The sequence below is a fragment of the Phocoena sinus genome, chromosome 10 (genome assembly GCF_008692025.1).
Source record: "Phocoena sinus isolate mPhoSin1 chromosome 10, mPhoSin1.pri, whole genome shotgun sequence".
NCBI classification, from domain to species: Eukaryota; Metazoa; Chordata; class Mammalia; order Artiodactyla; family Phocoenidae; genus Phocoena; species Phocoena sinus.
The window spans coordinates 48,332,420-48,357,906 of NC_045772.1; the positions used below are offsets into that span (position 1 = coordinate 48,332,420).

Below are 25,487 nucleotides of genomic sequence, written 5' to 3' on the forward strand. Positions count from 1 at the left end.
TGTGAGGGCAGGGATCCTTGTTTTATTCACTGCTTTATCCCAGCACTTAAAACAGCTCCTGGCACATAGTGGAGCCTCCATGAGTATTTTTGAATGAGTGAACGATAAAGCTGGAATTCAGAGCCATGTCTGCCTGACTTGAAGATCTTTGTTTTTCAACAATACCCTCCTTAGCAAGTCACCATCAAGGTAAATACATAACAACCTCAAAGAGAAAAAAAGGCAACAGCATTATTTTTAAACTAGATGCCACCATTATGCCACCTGCTATGACTGCAATATAAGACAGCTAATGAAAGAAAACAAAACGATGCTCACGTCTTTGTTTAAAAAAAATATGTTTACCATCAAGACACCCAGACATACGGTCAGGCGGTATGGGTTTTGCCAGAAGTGAGGTGCCATTTGGAATGAATACCAAGCAATGGATATGGGTGCTGACAGCAGCTACCCACTGTCGGATCCTTACAGGTGCTCAGTGAGTGAATGGAGGCTTTCTTCAGGGTCCGGGAAGCTGGATGGGGGAGGCCCATAAGCCGAGCAAGCACGGCCTACTTGAGGGAGTGTGGGTCTGGAAGGGGCAGATATTCTGGAAATGAACCCTGAATATTGCCTTTTCCTGGCTGTTCAGATGCTTTATGCTTCATTTCTCATGACACTTACTTAGGAAAAGGGGAAGGAAATAAGAGTTCATGAACAAAGTAAGAAATAAGTGCCTCATTGACATATATACACTACCAAATGTAAAATAGATAGCTAGTGGGAAGAAGCTGCGTAGAACAGGGAGATCAGCTCGGTGCTTTGCGACCACCTAGAGGGGTGGGATAGGGAGGGTGGGAGGGAGACGCAAGAGGGAAGAGATATGGGGATGTATGTACATGTATAGCTGATTCACTTTGTTATACAGCAGAAACTAACATAACACTGTAAAGCAATTATACTCAAAGATGTAAAAAAAAAAACGGAAAGAAGCACAGCAGAAAGCCCATGTTTTCCAACTACGTATATGCCAGGAAGATGATTATTAGCAGGCAATTTGAGCATGGGCAGTGACCTCAGACGTACATGGCTTTACCTGCCTGCTGTACCACTCACTTTAACCTTGGGCAAGTTAATCAACCTTTCTAAACCTCAGTTATGGTTGGAGGATAATGGTATTTATCTCGTTATTGTAAAGATTATAGGAGATAATTCTTGTACTTGACACATAAGAGATGACCGATAAATTCTGTGCTCAGAGATCACAGTTATACTGTCCAATGACTGGATTCTAATGGAGTGCTCTCCTAGCCAGAGAAGGCTGTCATTTTCTCCAGCACCAGTTCTCAACATTACAGCGAGAGGCAGTTTTGATAGAGGACCTCAGGAAATTCTCCCTTACAGGTTCTGAAACATAGGATATCACCAGGTGACAATGTTTCCTTCCCATAGGAAGCAGGTAGAATTAAGAGACTGGACTATTAGTGTGGTTCTTAAGCAAAGCATTAAGTTCTCTGGGTGCCCCTTCCCAGAGACAGGCTCCAGATTGTTCAGAGTCTTCTTAGTTAGAGATAATGCCTGCTTGCTGCTTGACATTTCTATTAGAGTTATGTTGAAACTTGCCTTTCAGTGTCCCAAATGAGATAGGAAAATTATGTGTGACTGTCGCTAAGGGCCTGTAATTTATTCCCTTAAAGAAAGTATTAAAATGTTCAGAATACCTCCCCCTTAGGAATTGTAGCCCACCAGGCCCACTGGGCTCACCTGCAATACATGAGTCCTCCCTGTCTTGTCTGCTAGGAATCTAGACATTGACTACTAGAACACAAGGCGTTTACATTTACACTTAAGTTGGTTGAACAAAATTAAAAATTCAGTTCCTTAGTTGCACTAGCCACATTTCTAGCGTTCAATAGCCATATGTGTCTAGTGGCTACCATATTGGATAGTGCAAATATGCAATATTTCCATCATTACAGAAAGTTCTCTTGGAGAATGCTGCTCTAGAGGGTAGTGTCAGCTTAAAGCCCAGATCGATTCAGTCAAGTGAAAAGTCCCATTTTCAGGCCAGGGCTGCAAGCAGTGGGGGTAAGATTTGAATATTTCTTAGCCTCGAATTTCAAAAGGAAAATAAGAGACCATAAAATCCTTTCAGCTGGACTCTTAGTGTCCCTAAACATCCATGTTGCTGTGATTTTTTAAAAAATGAAATAAGAGTCCAGAGAGCAGAATCATGCCTGCATTTCTGCCAGATCTTAAGATAATGGTTCAAATTTCCCCCAAAATACCCTTTGACTGTTAAGCAGTAAGTCAAGCACACACTTGGAATCCTGAAGACTGTTCACTCAGTTCCTTGCTGAAGGGTCAAACCTTGTTCCAGTTAAGGAGGAGGGGGCTCTGGAAATTCTTAGCCACAAGAACAGGGTCATGGTCCTAGAGGTCTAGGAATGTCCCATGACTCAGATCACCACATAGTACCCCATGACCCTCTCCATTATGTCTTCTTCCCCACCAAACACCTGCCCTTAGTCATCTTTAACCTTTTCTATTTCACTCCCTGCCTCGCCTCCTTTTATATCCAACTTCCAGCTTGAGCTGCAGGTCACTCTCAGTCATTACAGGCTCCACCTATGGGTAAGGTGCAGTGCGGGGTAGGGGGGGTGGGAGGGCCTTCATACCTTTGAGGGTAGAACAGGATAGTATCAGAGACCCCCATGGTCATCTGACTGCAGGGCCACAGAATAAGGTATCTAAAAAGCAATCAGAACTTTTGCACTGTAAGAGAGCACAAACAAAACAAAAACCTCTTGCTAGTAGTTTGCCAGTGTCTTATTCTGAGTTTCTGGCTCCTTACCAGTCTTGAGTCAAATTTTTAAAAGCTTTTAGCCTCAGGAGTAGCTGAGTCCTAGAACAGAAGGCATGAAAAGACTTGTTCTGCCGCGTTAGTAACCTCTACTAACCCACAGGTTCACGGTCGTAGAGTGCATCCTCAGTGCCAAATAAAATGAGAGATTTCTGAATTAGAAGCATGGGAGAGTCTTAAATTAAACAAGCAAACAAAAACCATCCCATTTCCAAATGAAATAAGTTAAAGGTAAGGTGGTTGCCCCACAGTTTGGCTAAAGGTCTAGTAACCTCCCCAAGTCAGTGTTTGTGAAGTTCTTCACTTTTTAGAAAAACAGATCAACGGTCCCACAACCATCTCCTTGTGCAACTTATATTTTTCCTGCTGGGCCTTGCCGTCTTTAGGATAATGTGTGCTCACTTACACAGCGCTGCCACTGCTTATGGAAAAAACACACTGTGGCCCAGCGATTTTCAAAACCCGCAAAGCTGTGGAAGCCACTCTCCAAATGAAATCTGACCAGACTCCCAGTAAGTAAAAGAAATAGAAGTGAAGCTGCTCCAGCTGAAGAAGCGAGCCCCAGGCTATCCTCTAGGAGGGTCTTCAGAAGCTTGAGGGCTTGCAGAGACCTGTTAGAGCCTCACTTCTCCAGATGGACTCAGAAACCTCACCTTAGACATTTCAAAGTCAAGGACGCTTGGATTAATAAGATCATCTTCTGTCACTTGCAAAGTTTATAAAAGAGATTCAACACCATTATCTCAAGGACAAAACAACCTCAGGGATCCAAGGATTAAAAAGAATCAGTCATCCACATGTTTATTTTTCTTCTGCCCCTCTCATGCAGAAGAGTGAATGCTATACAGTTTTAGTGCTGTTTTCGTGGGTCACTGCTACTGCTGTTACCTTTATGGCATGAGAAGGCGGCTTCTGCATGTGTATAGGCAAACGTCCATAAGACCAGTAAACGACCACACAAGAGATTTTAGAAAAAAGCAAAATTTCATTTTCAATTTACAAAACATTTTACAAATTATTACTTAGTATCACCTTTGCATTTAATTTAATTTAATTTTTTTTTAAACATCTTTATTGGGGTATAATTGCTTTACAATGGTGTGCATTTGATTTTAAAAGGCATAGTATTTTCATACTAGGAGAAGAAAAAGAAGATATTGGTGCCAAGGGCAGCTGCATGACAATAGAAAAAAAGAAAAATGATCATGGGAGTTTTACAGTATTCTTAGAGGTGACTTTCATGCCCTGAAAAGATTGTTCACGGCCTTTTCTGTTTTCCTTTAAATTTTGAATTGCAATCTAAAAAGTTTTGTTCTTTCTTAAGATTTCAACTTATAAATCTTATTGCATTTACAAATCCAGAAGAGGTCAAAAATCACTTTTAATAGAGTTTATACAACTTAATTAAATATATTAAACATTTAAAATTGTATCTATAATTTAAATATATTTAATTTTTGTGCTTTAACTGGTTATCAAACAAACATTATCCTATCTTATATAATTCTTATATGTCTACTAAATTAAATTTACTAAAATGGTTAAAATTAAGTTCTTTTAATTTTCCAATTATTGCTTATAATCCAAGAAAATTTATCTTATCCCTCTGAGGTCTAAATCAATTAAGTCAATTAACTTTTTCTAAATTAGAATCACAACTTGCCAGATATCTTAATCTACCAAATTCTTAAAGTCTCCAAGTAATACTTAAAATACCAAATATATACAGATTATTCTAAACATTAGAGTATAAATAATTTGGGTTTTATTTACTTCATCATTTCCAATGAGGAAATAATTATGTCAGCTCAAACCACAGTGGTATTTTGTCCTAGTGCACTGACGTTTCCTATTGCACCAAGAAAACTTCTTTCCAGATCACAGGACTTATTCTTTTTCTTAAACCTGTGGGTCACATGGAGTCTGAACCCTAATAGTGGTCGTAACATGGTTCCATAACTTCCAAAAAGAGCAGGTGTTAGAGCCTGTTCCTGAGTTTAAATCATATCTTAACCTAATTCTTCCCTCAATGATCAGAAGTCTGTAACTCCACTAAAATTATAACTATGCATTTCTTTGGTTCTCCTAAGATATAAATGTCATTTAATTTAATTCGGCTCATCTTGAGGGTCGTTCTATTGGTCACAAATAAAATCTGCTAATAAAAAAAAGCAAAGAGGAAAAGAAAACTTTTAGAGGACTGAAAATAGTGAAACAAAAAGCCATATCAGTGAAACTGTGGAATTAAATACAATTTTATGGAGATGGTCTAAGCCCAAATAGTTTTGGGGACATACGCAATTACAGATAAAGGAAATGACTGAAACGCTAGTTAAATGGTCACTAATTAAGACCACTTAACCAAGGTGTATCATCTATCAGAACTGTAAACATGGAACTAAAGAGTAAGGAAGAAACAATGTTTAATTCTAATGCACAATCTATTACCAGAAACACATTTTTGTCAGCACTGCTAAATATTTAGCCACATAAATTTATAACCCTGTTACCTGAGCCTGGCTAAATCTAAACAGGAAAGTCCTCTAGGCTGTTATTAGAAAATCCAGGTCACTGTTTAGAGTACAGAAGTTCTGTTTTTTCGCCACAGACTGATTTCATTAGAAAGTGCACATTTTATGTATTTAATGTACCCATTCATTTTATTCATCTACTTATTTATGCAGGTTCGTTACTATTTTTACCCAGAACAATCAGTAGCTTAATACAGTATAAGTTTAATCTGCAATCATGTCACAGCATAGTCCAGTATAGGTTGGGGCGGGGCTGGGTTTCTCTTCCTCACTGTCACTCGAGGACCCAAGTTTCTTACATCCAGAGTCCTTGGTTGAATCCTCTGTGTTCTGGCCAGCAGAAGGGGGCAGGAAGAGAGGATGGAGAATTCTGGGAAAGGTATTATGGGCTACACCTAGAAGCGGGCATCCTGATTTCTGCCTGCTTCCTATTGGATAGAACTTAGCCGCATGGCCTCACCTCCTTGAAAGAGCATCTACTGGACCCAGGAGGAAAACAGAAGGAGCATGGTGAACAACTAGCCAGTCTCTGCTACATTACGTCATCGCTCTAGATTAATGTTTAATGTTGCATTCAGTAGTAGTTAAATCAATCAGATGAAATTATAATCAGAATACAAATTGATGAGGATGACACTAAACTGGTAGAATTTTATCATGCATGCTCACACCACAGCAGGAAAAGTACTGGTGGTCATACTCTTGTATCACTTAATTTCTTATGCACCACGTTTGCACAACTTTCTACAAGTAGAAACTACAGCTCTGGGATAGATGCTTGTCAAATAAGTGCTTGGTTTTTGTTTTGTTTTGTTTTGTTTTTTTCTAAAGGAGACATTTATGGTCAACTTTCCAAATAGAAAATGCTACCAGATCACAGTGACTACTTGGTGAGAGCTCATCTTTATATTATGATCCATTTTAGGAAGTACAAGTTTACTAAGAAGGGACATAATTTACCATGACTCATGTTTTAGGAATAAACTCTTAGCTGGGTGGAGCCTCAGGAAGTAAGAGACTGGAGACATGGAGGCTACTGCCAGCGACACTGCACATCAAACCCATGGCCAGTAAGACATGGTTCTGAGTCCCTGATGAACCAACCTCTCACTAGCTCCGAGACCGTGGACATATTAACTAACCTCTATAAGCTTCAATTTCCTTATCTGTAAAATGAGGATAAGACAACCTTTCAAAGAGATGTGAGAATTAAACATCCATTTCTCTCACTAGAATTTAAAGTCAGTGAAGCTAGAAACCTCTTCCTTACTATCATATTCCTGGCACAGGCTAAGTTTTCAATACTAGGTAGTTTTAATGATAGCTTAATAATGCTTTACTATTATCATTACCCATACAAATATATTCAGGAGACAGCTAAAAATTCAAGCTTTTAATTCAGGAGTAGTGCACCCCTGAGATCCAGGCAAGAGGGGGCCTGTCCTGGGCCTGGGTTTCAGAGCAGGGCTATTCATGTGGTGGTCCGGGGACTAGTCAGTCCACAAACTGCTACTGGGCCACATGGGATAAGTACAGAAATTGAGAGAAAGCATTTAGAAACTTCTGAACCAATTTGATATCGGTGCATCATATCATTAAACAGGGTATAGACTAGTTTGAAATTGAGTGGTGAGTCACATGCGGTGTAGACTGCAGACATCAAGGACAGCAGGACCACTTTTCAACATACATTTAAAAAATTTTTTATTGAAGTATAGTTGTAAAATATTGTGTAAGTTACAGGTGTACAATATAGTGATTTACCATTTTTAAGGGTTATACTCCATTTATAGTTATTATAAAATATTGGCTATATTCCTCATGTTGTACAGTATATCCTTATAGCTTATTTTATACCTAACTACAGTTTTTTTTTTTTTTTTTTTTTTTGGTGGTACGCAGGCCTCTCACTGTTGTGGCCTCTCCCATTGCGGAGCACAGGCTCCGGACGTGCAGGCTCAGCGGCCATGGCTCACGGGCCCAGCCGCTCCGCGTCATGTGGGATCTTCCCGGACCGGGGCACGAACCCGTGTCCCCTGCATCGGCAGGCAGACTATCAACCATTGTGCCACCAGGGAAGCCCCCTAATACATTTTTTTAACGTCTTTATTGGAGTATAATTGCTTTACAATGTTGTGTTAGTTTCTGCTGTATAACAAAGTGAATCAGCTATACGCATACATATATTCCCTTATCTCCTCCCTCTTGCGTCTCCCTCCCACCCTCCCTATCCTACCCCTCTAGGTGGTCACAGAGCACGGAGCTGATCTCCCTGTGCTATGCGGCTGCTTCCCACTAGCTATCTATTTTACATTGGGTAGTGTATATATGTCCATGCCACTCTCTCACTTCTATACCTAATTCTTTGTTCCACTTACTCCCCTACCCCTTTATTGCCCCTCCCCTCTTCCCTCTCCCCACTGGTAACCGCTACTTTGCTTTCTATATCAGTTGAGTCTGCTTCTTTTTTGTTATATTCACTAGTTTCAACACATGATATTTTAAGATTAGTCACCTATAACCCAAAAGTGTGTAAAATATAAGTAAATGAAAGCATTTCTTTATTTTTATGTTATTTTTATCATTTTCATCAAATCCGTTTTATTTATATAAATACATAATACATAATAATATGCTATAATATATTTAAATATTTTAAAATTAAAAAGTATATTTTTAACCCAATAGCTAAAGTAAGGATATAAACATTTTAAAAATTTAATTATAGTTGATTTTAAATGTTGTGTTAATTTCTGCCGTACAGCATAGTGATTCAGTTATACATATATATAACTTTTTTTCTTAATATTCTTTTCCATTATGATTTATCATAGGATACTGAATAGTTCTCTGTGCTATAGAGTAGGACCTTGTTGTTTATCCATTCCATATATAATAGCTTACATCTGCTGACCCCAGCCTCCCACTCCATCCCTTCCCTAACCCCCTGCCCTTTGGCAACCGCAAGCCTGTTCTCTATGTCTGTGAATCTGTTTCTGTTTCGTAGATAGTTTCATTTGTGTCGTATTTTAGATTCCACATATAAGTGATATCATACGGTATTTGTCTTTCTCTTTCTGACTTCACTTAGTATTACAATCTCTAGTTGCATCCATGTTGCTACAATTGGCATTATTTTTTCTTTTTATGGCTGAGTAGTATTCCATTGTATATATGTACAGCATCTTCTTTACCCATTCATCTGTTGATGGACATTTAATTTGTTTCCATGTCTTGGCTATTGTAAGTAGTGCTGCTGTGAACATTGGGGTGCATATATCTTATTGGATTAGAGTTTTGTTTGGATGTATGCCCACGAATGGGATTGCTGGATCATATGGTAATTCTATTTTTAGTTTTCTGAGGAACCTCCATACTGTTTTCCACAGTGGCTGTACCAACTTACATTCCCACCAACAGGGTAGGAGGGTTCCCTTTTTTCCACATCCTCTCCGGCATTTGTTATTTGTAGAGTTTTTAATGTGGCCATTCTCACTCTTGTGAGGTGGTACTTCACTGCAGTTTTGATTTGCATTTTTCTACTAATTAGCAATGCTGAGCATCTTTTCATGTGTCTCTTGGCCATTTGTATGTCTTCTTTGGAGAAATGTCTATTTAGGTCTTCTGCCCATTTTTCAATTGGGTTGTTTGTTTTTTTGTTGTTGAGTTGTATGAGCTGTTTGTATATTTTGGAAATTAAGCCCTGTAGGTCACAGTGTTTGCAAATATTTTCTTCCAATCTGTAGGTTGTCTTTTCATTTTGGGTTTGTTTGTTTGTTTTGATTTCCTTTGCTGTGCAAAAGCTTGTAAGTTTGATTAGGTCCCATTTGTTTATGTTTGCTTTTATTTCTATTGTCTTGGGAAACAGACCTAAGAAAACATTGTTATGATTTATGTTAGAGAATGTTTTGACTATTTTCTCTTCTAGGAGTTTTATGGTGTCATGTCTTTTTTTTTTTTTTTTTTTTTTTTTTGGTGTCATGTCTTATGTTTAAGTCTTTAAGCCATTTTGAGTTTATTTTTGTTTTTGGTGAGAGAGTATGTTCTAACTTCATTGATTTACATGCAGCTGTCCAACTTTCCCTACACCACTTGCTGAAGAGACTATCTTTCTCCCATTGTATATTCTTGCCTCCCTTTTTAAAGATTAATTGACCATAGGTGTGTGGGTTTATCTCTGGGTTCTCTATTCTGCTCCATTGATCCATATGTCTGTTTTTGTGCCAATACCATGCTGTTTTGATTACTGTAGTTTTGTAGTATTGTCTGAAGTTTGGGAGGGTTATGCCTCCTGCTTTGTTCTTTTTCTTCAGAATTGCTTTGACACTTCTGTGTCTTTTATGTTCCATATAAATTTTAGGATTATTTGTTCTAATTCTGGGGAAAATGTCATGGGTAACTTGATAGGAAACACATTAAATCTGTAGATTGCTTTGGGTAGTATGGGCACTTTAACATATTAATTCTAAGGAAGTAAACTTTATATCATTTATTTTTTAACCCTAATTTACTGATTAGGGAACAAGTTTTTTGGTATTTTTTTTTTTACATTTATTTATTTTTGGCTGCATTGGGTCTTTGTTGTGGTGTGTGGGCTCTACATCCCATGCAGGCTTCTCTCTAGTTGTGGTGGGAGGGCTTAGTTGCCCCGCAGCATGTGGGATCTTAGTTCCCCAACCAGGGATCTAACCCACATCCCCTGCATTGGAAGGCAGATTCTTAACCACTGGACCACCAAGGAAGTCCCTAAGAAACAAGTTTTACAGACTTCTTTTTCAAGAAAAGACACATTTCAAAATGTTAGTAGTAGTAAACCGAATGATAACAATAGAAGTGATTCTGAAAGAATGAATACCAAAAGAATTCATACCAGTTTTACTCAGAAATATGAGCCCTTGTTACTGAGCTCAGTTTGTAGCCATAATTGATGATGAAGTGCTAAAACTACTGTATATTATCTGTAGAAATGTACTGACTAATGAAGCAATGAAACCATCAAAACGTAGGTGGCTTTTGCTTATCAAATGTAAGCAATAAGTGAAAAGAGAATTATTTGAAAGAAAGAGTATTAAATTAAAAAATAGAGGATGATGTTAACTATTTCACATATAAGCAGCTTTGCAGTCTTCTTATAAAGTAGTGTTTGCGGTTGCTAAGACCAGGCAAACATACAGCTGCCAAGACATGAATGCAAGTCTAACAAAGATGTTGCCTTAGAAATGTTGGGTGATATGGGGGCAAAGGAGGTAGCTCAAAGGCCATCTTCCAGTGAAACTATAGTTCAGCATATTTGGGAACTGATTAATGATATGGAAGGCTAATTCACAGAAAAAAAAAAAAAGTGAAACTAGCAAAGTATCTTTCATTGAAACTAGATGAATGCACAAGCACTATTAAAATGGCCATCCTTTAGTGCAAGTATGATTTAAACATGACCATGATAGGAAGAAATAGTCCTTCTATTTTCTCACTTCATGCCTAATAAACATAACTGTGAACTGTATAAAACTATAAAGGATTACATTGTCCATAAATGTGTCTGGGTTAGGCTTTTGTGTAGGATTATATTCTGATGGCACAGCTGCAATGACTGGAAAGCATTCTGGGTTAGTTACCCCGTTTAAGGGACTGGTGCCAGAATGTAAATCAACATACTGCTTCCTTCAAAAGTTTCACTACAAAAGTCAGCTGAACTAAGTAGAAAATTTGTGGATCTAAAATCTTTCATAGGAAGATAATTTAAATTTCATTATGATTTCAGAGGATAAGTCATTAGAACTGGCTATTGATGGAGGACTAAGGATGAATTTTGCTCTATTTTGTATAAAAACTTTAAATGAGAAACCTAAGTTTGATCAAGTTACTCTGAAATATCTTCTTCTGTTTCGTCAAAATAACCCCGTGAGACTAGGTTCCCTACTCTGAGTATTATTAAAACAAAGCGTGGAAACCCGTTTGATGTACCTTGTTCCCTACAAGTGGCGTGTGATCATCAACCCAACAAGACTTAAGAGTTAGTAAGCAAGCTCACTTGTTTTATTAAAACCCTTAAATGTTTATATTAGTGGTGCTACTTAAAGTGGGCATATAGCATCTAACAGGGGGAATCATTTCATTCATAAATTTTTGTTTATGACCATGGAATAACCAAGAGTTATAAAATTAGTAGTGATTGCCTAGGTCAATCATTTATACACACACTTTCAAGAACAATATGCTCAATTTTTATAATTTTTCCCATCTTCTACATTTGTTCTGATTATATTGAAATATAATTTTATGTCTAAGAATCTATAAATAAATGAAGCTAATAATAAAAAATGTACACTCGAATATTGTGTGTATTTTTATCTCACTTTTCTAGTAATTCGTTTTTTTAATTGAATGAAAGATTCTTTAAATTCTATAGTGCTTTACAATTTTCAGCAGTTTCACACACATGATTTCATGTAATTCCATAATAACCCTTTTTCTCCTCCTACCCCAGTATTGCCCCTCCCCCTTCCCTTTTCCCACTGGTAACTAACTTGTTCTCTGTATCCGTGAGTCTGCTTCCTTTTTGTTTTATTCTCTAGTAACTTACTTTCATTGTATCAAAAGAAGTATTGATCTGTAACAGATTGGAAGTGGAAAAAAGGGGGTTAGATCCTTCTCGACAGATTGAGGAAGGCTGCTTTAAAGAGCCGGTCTGGCATAAGGGATCCATGGCTCAGAGGCAACCTGCTTACCCAGACTGCACAGTCCTAGGACCCAAAGACTCCCAGCCCCGCAGGCCCTGAGCCTGTGTCCAGGACCCAAGCAAGCTTCTTCCCTGGGAACACATAGCTGAGGGTGAACGGTGCTGCCAGTGAGTGAAGCCCTAGACCCTAAGTGTTTGGGGGGTTATGGGCAGAGCTAGCATGTGCAGGCTGTGTGTGCACAGTATGATAAGGAAACGAAGCGGGTAGGCCAGGGGCTAAGAGCCGGCTTATTCAGTGCCACCATGTTCTAGCCTGAACTCCATAGAGCCCAAGAATTCAAAATTTGACAGATTGTGAAGAAGGGGTATTTGTCAAAGCAGGTTGATAGAAGGCATTTATTCAACAGTCAATAGCTTCGTTTATAACTTTAAAAGTTTCAGGCGTTTGGAACGTGGGCCTCAATTTTGTTCTTTTGTCAGGGCCCCACCAATGTTAGAGGATGACCTAGCCAGGAGATATGTCAAAGCTGTAACTATGGGTTTGGCAGTCAGTGTGGAGGGGATATTTGAAGCTGAGGGAGAGGCAGTCAAGGGTAAAGAGGGCAAGTCCTACATTCAGACTTCCTGATATGAATCCCTGATCAGCAAACTACTAGCTGTAGAACTGTGGGCTATCTTTCTGTACCTCGATTTTCTCATCTGTAAAATGGGGGTGTTAATAGCCCCTATTTCATGGGATGGTTTTGAGGATCAAATGAGCTCATACATGTAAAGCACTTAGAACTAGGCTTGGTGTAGAGTAAGCTCTCAACACCAAGGGAGTCATAAATTACCCGGGGAAGGAATAGAGAGCAAGAACAGACGGGTTCCCTCCGGGGAACCTTGGAAAGATGGAGATACAGAGAGGGTGGAGAGTGTGTCCCAGCACCCACCACCACGCCTGACAGGTGGTACGTGCCCAGTAAATGTGGATGGATTTGAAAGGGATCTGAGAAGGAGCACGTAACACACTGGATGCAGCAGAAAAGTCAAATGGGGGAGTACTAAGGAGAGGCTGTTGGATTCATAGTCAGGGAAATACCTTAGAAAGATGTTTCAGTTCACAGGAAATCAGACCTCAGTAAATTAAAGAATGAAGGGAAGATATTTCTCTCTTTAGTTTAGCTTAGTAACTCTAGTGGAAGCTATGCTTTAAGAAATTAGTGTTAGAGAATGAAAGCGATAAATAGTAGCTTGAGGGGCAGGCAGGGTTGAATGAAAGCTCTTTTCTGTTCAAGGAAGTAGGGCAGATTTGCTGCTAAGAGAAAGAAGGCATTGGAGAGGAAGAGAAGATTAATGAAGCAAGAATCTAAGAGAAGGATGGGAGGAGATGGAATCAAGAGAAAAAGACCTAGGGTGAGTCTTACAAAAGGATATTCTGCCTGGGGTGAAAGGAAACAGGATCATAGATAAGAATATAGAGAAAGGTTGAGGGCTGGGAAGTTGAAGTTCTTAAAGTTTAAAGTGCAGGGAAACTTTAATTTCCAGAAGAGCAAATAAATATTAACAGACTAGTAGGAAGCATATTCCTTTACCCATTGTGGTAGATACGATGAGTCTGCACAGTCATTTGAGTGCTTGGCTAGCTGATCTTCTTATACTACAGAACAGTAGTTGGCAAGCCACATACAGCCTACAGGTCAAATTTAGCCTCCTGTCCCCAAACTGAACTCGGGTTCATTCACCCATCGCACAGCAAAGCCAATCTACTGACACTGGATTCTGGTGAAAGAAAGTACAGTGTTTATTTCCTAGGCACCAAGCAAGGAGAACTGGCAGTGCGTGCTCAAAAGACTCAAGCTCCCTGATGGCTTTTGGGCAAGGGTTTTTAAAGGCAACATTAGGGGTGAGGGTTGCAGGGTGCATAATCAGCTTGTGGTTCTGATTGGTTCGTGGTGAGGTCACAGGGTGATGTCTGGGGAATCTCAAATCAACAGTCTTCTGGTTCCAACCAGTCTGGGGTCTACGTGTTAGTGGTCAGCAGTTTCCATTCAGTGGGGGTCCTGGTTTCTGAAAAGTAACTCAGGGATGCTTGTCGGATTGTTATGTATAGCCCTTGAGGAGGAACTAGGAGTCCTGTGACTCTGTTTTATTGTTGAACTATGTTCAACCTACTGTTAATTTTCTTGCTTGGCTGCTTTCCTTTGTTTCTGCATTATCCCTCTACTCTAATCAAGTGCTCTAGTCTGCTCTTTGGAACTCAGGGAAGGCCTAGGACACTAAAGCTTTTTCTACAAACAAGAAGCAGGGGACAAGAAGGGGCTTGTACAAGGAGGGCCCCGTTCTGCTCAGTTTCACTTCTGCCTGTTTTTCTACAGCCTGTGAGCTAGGGATGGTTTTCACATTTATAAATTGTGGTAAAATCTACATAACATAAAAGTTACCATTTTAACCATTTTTAAGTATACATTTCAGTGGCATTAAGTACATTCACATGTTGTGCAACCATCACCATCCTTCACCTTCAGAGCTCTTTTCATCTTAAAAAATGGAAACACCGTACCTATTCAACAATAACTCCCAATTCCCATCTTCCCCCAAACCCTGGCAACCACCAATCTATGTTCCGTCTCTATGAATTTGACTACTCTATGTCCCTAAAGTGGTCTGATCCCCAATTCCACTGTGTGTGTGGTTGTTCCACACACATCCAAGCAATTCTCAGACATCAGTTGGGGGTCCTACAGTTCAACGCAATTCTGACACCATCTGCATGGAGATAGCATCAGATCCCACAGGGTAAGTGTTCAGTTCTACAAGTCTGCCAACCTCCTTCAGACACCAGTTGCAAGCTCAGGCCATCATCTGTTGTGCTTCTGACCGACCAGCTATAGATGAGAGGTTCCAAAGACTCCTCTTTGGTTTCGATTAATTTGCTAGAGTGGCTCAGAACTCAGAGAAACACTTGATTTAGTAGATTACTGGTTTATTATAAAAGAATATATAACTCAGGAACAGCCTGATGGAAGAGGTGCATAGGGCAAGATATGGGGAAAGGGCAGGAGTTTCTATGCCCTCTCCAAGTGCACCAGTCTGCCCGAATCTCCATGTGTTCACCAACCTGGAAGCTCTCTGAATCCAGTTCTTTTGGGTTTTTATGGAGGCTTCACTGCATAGGCACGATTGATTAAATCATTAGCCACTGACAATTGATTCAACCTCCAGCCCTTCTCCCTTTCCCAGAGGTCAGGGAGGTAAGACTAAAAGTTCCAACCTCTAATTACATGATAGGTTCTCCTGGCAACAATTACCCCCTCCTTAGGTGTGTTCCAAAAGTAACCTCATTAACATAACAAAAATACCTTGATAATTCTCATCACTTAGGAAATTCCAAGGGTTTTAGGAGCTCTGTGCCAGAAATGAAGATGAAGACCAAATATATATATATTTTTATTATAAATCACAATAGTACAATATCTCATATAAGTGGAATTATACAGTTTTTATTCTTTGTGACTGACTTAGAATAAAGTCCTTGAGGTTCATCCATGTTGTTGCATTTCTCAGAATTTCCTTCCTTTTTAAGGCTGAATAATATTTCATTGTCTGTGTATACCACATTTTGCTTATCCATTCATCTGTCAATGGACATTTGGGTTGCTCCCACCTTTTGGCTGTTGTGAATAATACTGTTATAGATATGGATGTACAAATATCTGTTCTAGACCCTGCTTTTAATTCTTTTGAGTATATACCCAAAAGTAGGATTGCTGGGTCATAAATTAGTTCTATTTTTAACTTTTTGAGGAACTGCCATACCATTTTCCATAGCAGCTGTACTGTTTTCCTTTCTCTGCAATGCACAAGTGTTCTAACCTCTCCACATTCTCACCAACACTTATTATTTTCTGTTTTTTGTTTTTGTTTTTCATAGTAGCCATCCTAATAGGTATAAGATGATTGCTCATTGTGGTTTTGATTTACATTTCCCCAATGGCTAGTGATGTGCTGCTTATTGGTGGCTATTTATATATTTTCTTTGGAGAAATGTCTTTTCACAACCTTTGTCCATTTTTGAATTGGGTTGTTTGCTCTTGAGTTTTAGGAATTCTTTATATACTCTGGATATTAATCTCTTATGAGATACATGATTTGTAAAGTTTTCTACTATTCTGTGGGTTGCCCTTTTACTCTATTCACAATGTCCTTTTGCACAAACATTCTTAATTTTGATGAAGTTCAATTCATCTATTTTTACTTTTGTTGCTTGTACTTTTGGTGTCATATCCAAGAAAATCATTGCCAAACTCAATGCTTGAAGACTTTCCCTTATGTTTTCTTCTAAGAGCTTTATGGTTTTAGTTCTTATGTTTAAAGTTTTTATCCATTTTGAGTTGATTTTTGTATGCAGTGTAAGTTAAGGGTCCAGCTTCATTCCTTTGCATATGGATATCTTTCTTCCAGCACAATTTGTTGAAAAGACTATTCTTTCCCCATCAAATGGTCTTGGTACCCTTATTGAAAAAGTCGATCATATATGTAAGTGTTCCTTTCTGGGCAATTCATATTTTTTAATGTTTGGAAAAAAATCAAAAGAAAAATATTTTGTGACATGTGAAGATTTTATGAGATTCAAATTTCAGTGTCCATAAAGAATGTTTTATTGCAATATATCCTGGCTCATTTGTTTCTGTATCATCTATGGCTGCTTTTGCATTATAGCTGCAATGTTGAATAGTTGTGACAGAGTCCATATTCCTGCAAATCCTGCAAATATTTACTATCTGGCTCTTTAAAGAAAATGTTTGCCGACCTCTGCTATAGATAGAGGATAAAGAGCTGTAAGATGTATTTCTCAGACTCTCTCACAGCTAGGTGGTAGGCAAGTGACCCAGTTTCCACAAACCAGATTTATGCACACAGATTTGCATGTGGAAATGACTCACAAGAGGCAGCCACATGTGGGGAGATCAAATTCTCTAGTAAGTAAAGTAGTGGGTCATCCAGTTCTTACACTGAGGTTGTTGGAGGGTTCTGGCATCTGATTGTTTATATCATCAGTGCTGAATGGCTGAAGGTGGCTGCAAGTGATGTCCCACTGGAAAGGTTCTGTGGTATGTCAGGGCATTTTTCTGACTGTGCTTTTTCTGGCCTCTTTGTTCCTGACTGTGTAGCATCAAATCCTAGTTCTCTGTTCACTTTGGAGAATCTGTGAGTTGCCTGATGTTCCTTTAATAAATCTCTTCCTACTTCAACAGTTAGAGTAACCTCTGTTGTCTGCAACCTAGAACCCTGACTGATATATTCAGTAAAGACAATTATATTATACTCAGTAATATTTCCTCAAAAGGTAGAGTAGTGTTTTCTGAGAAAATCTTAATTCTAATCATGTCTTTTCTACCAACTTTTATTGCCCGTAACCTTCCAATATCTCTAAAACTGATATAATGAAATTTATAAATCATAAGGGGATATAATAGAGATTATCAAAGGAATAGATGCAAAATTTAGATGCAAAAAACAAAACTCTGAGTGAGAAACCATAATTAAAATAGTACACATAATTGTAGGAACTTCACTCCCAGACACTTTGATTTCATTGCAACTGAAAGAAAAAGAGATGTTTCTGAGAAGAAAGAAAATTAAGTTTCAGGACTCTAACTTTGTAGAGCAGAAATCCTGAGAGTAATTCAGAAGATAAGATTGTTTATCATGGAAGTGATTTTTTATCATGGAAATTACATCTTGGAGGTGATGGAGGTGAGCATATAGGGAAAGGGGGAATGCTCTAGACCTAGAGGTAATAATTCAGAATTTTAATCTCAGTTTTTCCACTTAGATGCTGAGTAAATCACCTCATTCAGAGCTGCTCCCTTTTCTTCCAGTTGATGATTACACTCTTGATAAAACAAAGTGCTCAAATTAGGATGCTGGTTTTATTGTTATTTATGCCTGCTCTCCATTTTCCCACACAGTCATGTGGGTGAGTAATAGTGACATCACCACAGAAACAGAACTCCTTACTCGAACTCTGCTTCAGGAATGTGCATAATTTTCAGACCCCTGTTTTTTTTCCTACAGGATATGTCTCTCTATTATTAGAGATTTCCACTTTTTCTTCCTAATTTGAACACACTGGTCCTATTGAGACAGTAATACTTCTCTCCATGTTCACCTCTCCCATAAAAAGGAAAATTTTCCAGTCCTACTCCACATGAGAAAAGTTGAGAGAGCGAAATTAAGAAAGTACTTTAAAATGGAATTAAAGTAAAAAGCACATACACATCCTAAAAGTTGACAAGATGATTCTTGAAGAAATCAGAACAGATGAAGAAGCAAGGCCCAGAAAGTCAGTAAGCTAGTGCCACATGAAAGGTCGATAGGGAAAATAAAAGGTCTCTTCAGAGAAAAGCATACTCTGGCAAAGGTAAGAAGAGGGTTTTGCTCTTGAAGTTCACGCCCAGTGGACGGTGTCACTTAGGCAAAGAGCAGCCTATGCAATTACTTGTGCCACAACCAGCTAGTGACAAGCAGTATCAGACATCTGAGAAATAATTAACTGCTTGCCCTGCATTTTCAGCCCACAATTAGACAATTGTGAGCGCAATTATTTGTGTGGGCAATTTTGTAACAACAGATAATTGTGACTAAAGAGCAACCTGCATTGTGAAAGGGAGATATAATTGGGGCCCTCTTTTAATAAGTTTGTGTTTTAAATCTGAGCAAGTGTATAATTTGATTAGTGGAAAGACACCTGTGACTTTTTTTTTAATTACACTTTTATATTTTAACAAGTGCTTTCCCTAGTCTGTTTGTGGGCCTCGCTGCAGCATCATTGGCACAGTACAATCATCATAAAACTGTAAAGAAATGCCACATCACAGAAGGACCAATCATGGATGTTATCCAGAACACATAGGTATTCTATAGCCAACACAGAAAAGGTACAAATAAGAGACCCAAAAGCCGAATCCAATGATTTGCATCATGCTTGAACTGTAAAGAAATCGACCAAAGGGCATCCAGCTCAGTGCCTGACATGTGGAAGGCACACAGCGAGGATTTCCTGAATTGATGCTGTTAAAAATCCCCTCCCTTTGTGCCCTCATAGTATTCAAAACATGCCTTTACTTAGCCCCCAGTGCTTTGTGTTTTTGTTTGGTTTTTTGTCTATCTCTCCTTACACCTTCTGGGCTATTGGAAGAAAACGCTCATGTCTTTTTCATCTTTTATTTTCCTCAGTCTATTTCCATCTCTGACAGCAGAAAATGAACTCAAATTAGTTTAAGTCAAACAAAACAAAACAGAATGTCTGGCCAACAGAGGTAGGCTCTCAGCAGGGCTCTCTTCCTTTCCTCTATCTCATGAGTCAGCCCTCTTCAGGTAAAGTGGCCTCATTCCCTCTACTGTGGTTGGGTATCCTTCCTGCAGGAGGGCAGGATAGGCTGATGGCTCTCAGTAAGACTGCCAAGGCTTACTGATCAGAACAGATGAATGTGACTCCACACCTTAACCTAAAATAAGTTACTTAACGATTTTGAGTCTCAGTTTCCATATCTATAAAATGGGGACAATAATAATATTTACCTTATCAAGTTGTTGTAAAGATTAAATGAGATAATATATGTAAGGAACTCACCACGGTGTCTGACACATAAAATGTGCTCAATAAATGTAAGCTATATTAGTTTGTTTTTGTTTTTGTTTTTAATGGAGGAAGCAGGGAGAGAGGTATGACTGTAGACAATTCTAGACTTATAACATCCTAATTTAGTGACCCCAAATGAAAGAGGGAGCATTTGTATCACAGCGTCTATAACAACTTCTCAGCATACACAATTTCGAGGAAGGATTCTGATTAGCTAAGACTTACTGAGAGTTTACTCTATGACAGGCACCATAGTAAGAGTTTCCATGCATTATCTCAATGAATTTTCACCGCAACTATGATGTAGGTGCCATTTTTATCCTCATTTTACAGACAAGCAAACCAAGGCTTAGAAAAGTTTAGTACAGGACACAGAGGTTGGCAACCCAACTACTCAACTCTGTATTGTAGTGTGTGTTAAAAAAACAAACTTCAGCTGAGTACATTTTACAGGTCTAATTGGCTTCACTGAACAATTCACGATTTGGGCAGTGTCCCATCTAGCAAGTGCTCCAAAGGGCTACTGAAAGACAAGACAAGGAAGTCATAAATAGAAAGAAGGGATTATTTCAGATTAGGTCATTTCCCTTTTGGGAAAAAATTGTCTTATTAGGTGGGTTACCTCATCTTCCTTTGGAGGATGCAGAGGACCCATGTGACAGATTACCTCATTGGTGCTGACCAGAAAATTCCTGGCTGACCAGTTAAGACTACATTTCTAGGGGAGGTTGAAGCTTCATAGGTTAGGTATTAAGCCCCGATTTGGTGGCATGGCCTAGCATAAGTGACTCCGTATTGGGTCTGTGACTTTTCTTTTTTTTTTTTTTTAAACAATTCCCCCTCAGCTTAACTGAAAGAGGTGATCAAAATTTAAGACATTAGCACTACGCTCATCTACTGCTCTGAAGTTTTCAGTTTTTGTTGTTCCTTTGTGTGGTATCCATAAATTATGACATTTTTGCTTAATCCCTGTGATATGCACAGGTCACAGCTTCAGGCTCACAATCTCCAGTCAGTCATCCTCTTCATTTCTTTTCTGATGGTCCAACCTTATGGAGATCATTTGCTTGGTGGTTAGTGCCTACGGACTTGTATTTAAAGCTTTTGAGAAAATACAACACACCGGGGAGATTATAATGATTCTAATAAGCACGATAATTCCCAATGTCTGGACACCCAAACCAATCAAAATCAAGTAAGTCAAAGAAAAGGGCCGTTGAAGGAGTCACCTTTTTAAGCCAAGCAGCTTGCTCAGTGATCTTGTGTAATTGCTTTCAACTTTCCCAAAAGTGCACGAGTGGCATTGACCACAGCATAGACTCCTCGCTTAGCTAAAAGATAATCAAGGGTTATCCTATTGCGGAGAGCAACTTTGGCCAGACAGTCTAAGGATCTTTGTTGGGCGGCTGTTGTCTTAATGATGGAATCTGCAATATTTTTGAGAGTTAAGGAGAAACTTCTGATCATGTCCTCATTTGTGTTTACTCCTAGCTAGGTAAGTATGGCCCTGCCAAAGGAGGAAGATCCTGAGTCATAAGTGCTTCCTGCTAGGCCCGTTCTTTCGTTTTTTTTTGAATTTTTGAATTTTATTTATTTATTTATTTTATACAACAAGTTCTTATTAGTTATCCATTTTATACATATTGGTGTATATATGTCAATCCCAATCTCTCAATTCATCCCACCACCACCCCTGCCCCCTTTTCCCCGCTTGGTATCCATACGTGTGTTCTCTACATCTGTGTCTCTATTTCTGCCTTACAAACCAGTTCATCTGTACCATTTTTCTAGGTTCCACATATATGCATTAATATACGATATTTGTTTTTCTCTTTCTGACTTACTTCACTCTGTATGACAGTCTCTAGATGCATCCATGTCTCTACAAATGACCCAATTTCGTTCCTTTTTATGGCTGGGTAATATTCCATTGTATATATGCACCACATCTTCTTTATCCATTCGTCTGTTGATGGGCATTTAGGTTGCTTCCATGACCTGGCTATTGTAAATCCCGCTAGGTCCTTTCTAACTCAATGATGTAGATCCAGGGGAATCAAGAAATGAGCTCTCAGTTTGCTTGTGAAAATGTAGAGGCACTGTTGGATAACCTGAGGCATTGCCCGGCTGTGTGCCAGCCATCTAGGCATTCTTGACACAAGAAGAATGATAACCAGCACAGACAAAGACAAACCCTGTTGGGGCACAATCATTTTCATTAAGGAGGCACTTTTAATGGATTCATTCTCAGGGATTGAGATCTCCTAGTGGATGGGGCCAAATCTGATCCAGATAGTCATGGGAAAGTAGAGGTGCAAATGTACTAAGATTTACGTAGGTAATTGTGTCTAATTGAGTACATACAGGTATGATCAGAGGCAGGAAAAAACAAGGCACAAGTCCTGGCCATAAAAGTTGAACTCTGTAGGAGACTTTGGGGTGGGCTGGGAAGGTTGACTGTAGTTTGCACTGACATTGGGAATAGAAGAGAAATTGGTCACAGGGAGGATCAGGAAATCTCTGGTATCATGGATAGATCAAAATCTTTGATGACAAATCCAGCAATCTGGAAGTTTACCCCCCTTAACTATGAAACCTGGGAGATATGGATAAGGTGTTACCTTTCCAGGCCAACCCCAGAGTAAAGAGAAGAAAAAGAAGGAGGAAGGGTTTCATGTTTAGTTAAAGTATGAAGTCTCATTCCAGCATCTTAGGTAGAAGCAGTCTACTTCGAAACGAGCTACTTCTCTTTCTCGTCAATTCGATTTGGAGGTCTCCAGTGTCTGGTCTCAGGACCAGGTGTCAGGTGGAGCCTTTTTTAGCCATGAGAGAAATGTGTACCCAAGGCTCCATGCCTTCTAGTTTTGTAGCAGTGTCAGTGGCCAGAGCATTTGGTAAGGTCCCTTCTAATGGGGCTTGAGGGCTGTCTTCCTCTGATGATGTTTCCAGAATCCCCAGTCACCAGGCTCCAGACTGTGACCAACAGAATTGAGATCTGGGAAAACTTCTTCAACCTGTCGATGATAGACTTTAGCATAAGACTTACAGTAGCTTGTCATACAAGCATGAGACATGCTTGTATGTCTCATGGGATCAGCTCAAGGGATCAGCAGAAAGTTGCGTACTAATGAACACTGGTCTACCGGTGACTGTGGAGATATGACTTTTGTTTTCCAAAGAGAGTACTGCATAGAGTCAGCAAAGCCAGAGGCATTACCTTAGGCCAAGGGAGTCCAGTAGTTTTCTCTTGACCTTGCCCAATGATTAAATGTGATACAGACAGTATAATTCCAAGAAGTTTACGAGGTTTTCATTAAGGCTTGTATGATTTGTCCTGTGAACTGGGTGTCTCAATCACTGGAGATAAGGGAAGGTCTACCCCAGGTGGGGAACACATTTTCTAATAGTTTCTTTGCCACCGTGAGGTCATCAGCCTTGTGGCAGAGGAAGGCTTCAACCCATCTGGAAAAAATCTACACAATAACAACATATCGATCACACATGTTAAGTGGCAGTCGAATAAAGTCCAGCTACAGGTGTTCAAAGGGTCCGGAGGGAGGAGGTCTGAGGCCTAAATAGTATTTTCAGGATTATGGACCTGGCACATCAGACATTACTATTTTTGCAGTTTTATCAAAGTCTCCCCACCAATGTCTGTTCATAGATTGAATCATCTTAAATGCACTATGATGGGGGAAGGAATGAAAAGCTGAAAAATGGGGTTTGCCAGGGAGTCGGGAAGAACCAAGTGGCTGTCTTGGGTTTCCCATAGCCCTGACTGTTCATTTAGTCTACAACCATTGTTTGCCTATCTTAATTTCTCTGATTCAGGAGCAGACTGTTGCCATGTTACAAGGACATCAGGATGACAAAAATCTGGCAACAAGGGGTCATTCTGCAGAGGCAGAATGGACTTCATTCACAAGAGCCATAATTTTTATAGACTTTGTTGCTGCTGCCCTCACATGAAAGTCAGCTAGGGCATTCCGCTGATACTCACTCAGGTTCAGTCCTTTTAGTGTGAGCATCAATTCTGAAGACAGCAGTTTCAGAAGGGAAGAAAATAACAGTAAGAAGATCATCTATAATACTTGTTGCCCACTGTGGATTGGGGTCCCAGCAACTGTAGGAAAACTCTTCTGTTTCCATAATATCCCCAAATCATGGATGACTTCAAGACATACCAGCAGTAAGTGTAAATGTTAACAGTTTGTCCCCAGATAACTGCTGTGATCTGATAAGGGCATCTGCTAATTGAGCTGATTTAGTTTGTGGGAGGTTTTCTCTTTCAAGTCATTCATGTTGGGTTGTAATAGCATAAACAGCTTGGAAATTTCCATTGTCATTTCTACAGTATAACCCATCAACAAACAGGATTAACTCAGGATTGGTTAAAAGGGGTACCTTATAAATCAGGACGCAGTGTCACAAAATGAGATATTCTTATCTCATAGTCATGGGCTCACCTTCATCACGTAGACGAAATAGAGTAGCAGGGTTAAGAATGTTGCAACATTTAAGATGGAGATTAGGAGGTGGAAGCAGAAGAATCTCATAGGATGTTAGCCTGCTTGCAGAGAAATGTTGTGTCAGTTCAGAGTTAAGACAACTCTGGACTACATGAGGAGATTGTAAATAAACATTATTTCCTAGGGTTAGGTCGGCTGAGGCTTCCACAAACTTCCACTAACAGGCAGGAGCAACTGAATCGAGTTGCCTGCTACAATAGGCAACAGGTCTGTGTTTATTACCGTGTCCTCGCATGAGCATTTCCAGAGCCTGGTTCTCTCTCATGCACAAAACAAGGTGAAATGTTTTGAATCATTAGGCAGCCCTAGGGCAGTGGTTCTTGCAGAGTTTGTTTGTCTTATAAAAGCCTGCTCATGTTTATCTTCCCAAAGAAGGGGTTCAAGGACTGAAAGTTTAGTAAGTTCCTAGAGTGGGGAAACAAATAGAGAAGAATTAGAAACCCATAGCCTGCAATAACCAGCCAAGCTTATTAATCCATGAAACTCTCGCATAGTTGCAGATCTAGGAAATTCTTAAATTAGCTTAAACCTTTTTCGAGATAGCTGGATTTCTTCAGTGCTTAGGTTATGACCTAGATAATGAGTGGTATCTAGAGATAATTGTAATTTTTCCTTAGTGAATTTATGTCCCTTTTCAGCTAATCTTTTACGGATGCCTCTTTGGTAAATGAGCACAGTAAAAAGTCATCTACATATCGTAAAAGGATTGATTTCCAGGGAACTGAAGGGAGCTTACATCTTGGGGGAGAACTTGGGAGAGTACTTGGGAGAAATAAGAAGGGGCCTCAGTGAACCCCTGAGGCACAACTGTCCAGGTATATTACTGACTGTGAAACTGGGTCCCCCAACTTCGAGTTACCCTGCTGAGTTACTTTGTTCCCTTTCTTTTTTTTTTTTAATTGAAGTACAGTTAATTTACAATGTTGTGTTAGTTTCAAGTATACAGCAAAATGATTCGGTTATATATATATGGATATATAAAAAGATATATGGATATATAAAAAGAATAGATATGGCTATGGAGAGCTATATAATATCCCTCCATATCCATATCTATTCTTTTTCAGATTCTTTTCCCTTTAGGTTATTACAAAATATTGAGTATAGTTCCCTATGCTATATAGTAGGTCCTTGTTGATTATTTTATATAGGGTAGTGTGTATATGTTAATCCCAAACTCCTAATTTATCCCTCCCCCTCCCCTTTCCCCTTTGGTAACCATAAGTTTGTTTTCTATTTCTGTGGGTCTATTCTGATTTGTACATAAGTTCATTTGTAT

At 39.2% G+C, this 25,487-nt stretch overlaps 1 pseudogene; it reads left to right on the forward strand.

Moving 5' to 3' along the window:
* Window positions 1-377: 377 nt before the first annotated feature.
* Window positions 378-25,487, forward strand: part of LOC116761157 — a 39,425-nt pseudogene continuing 14,315 nt past the window's right edge.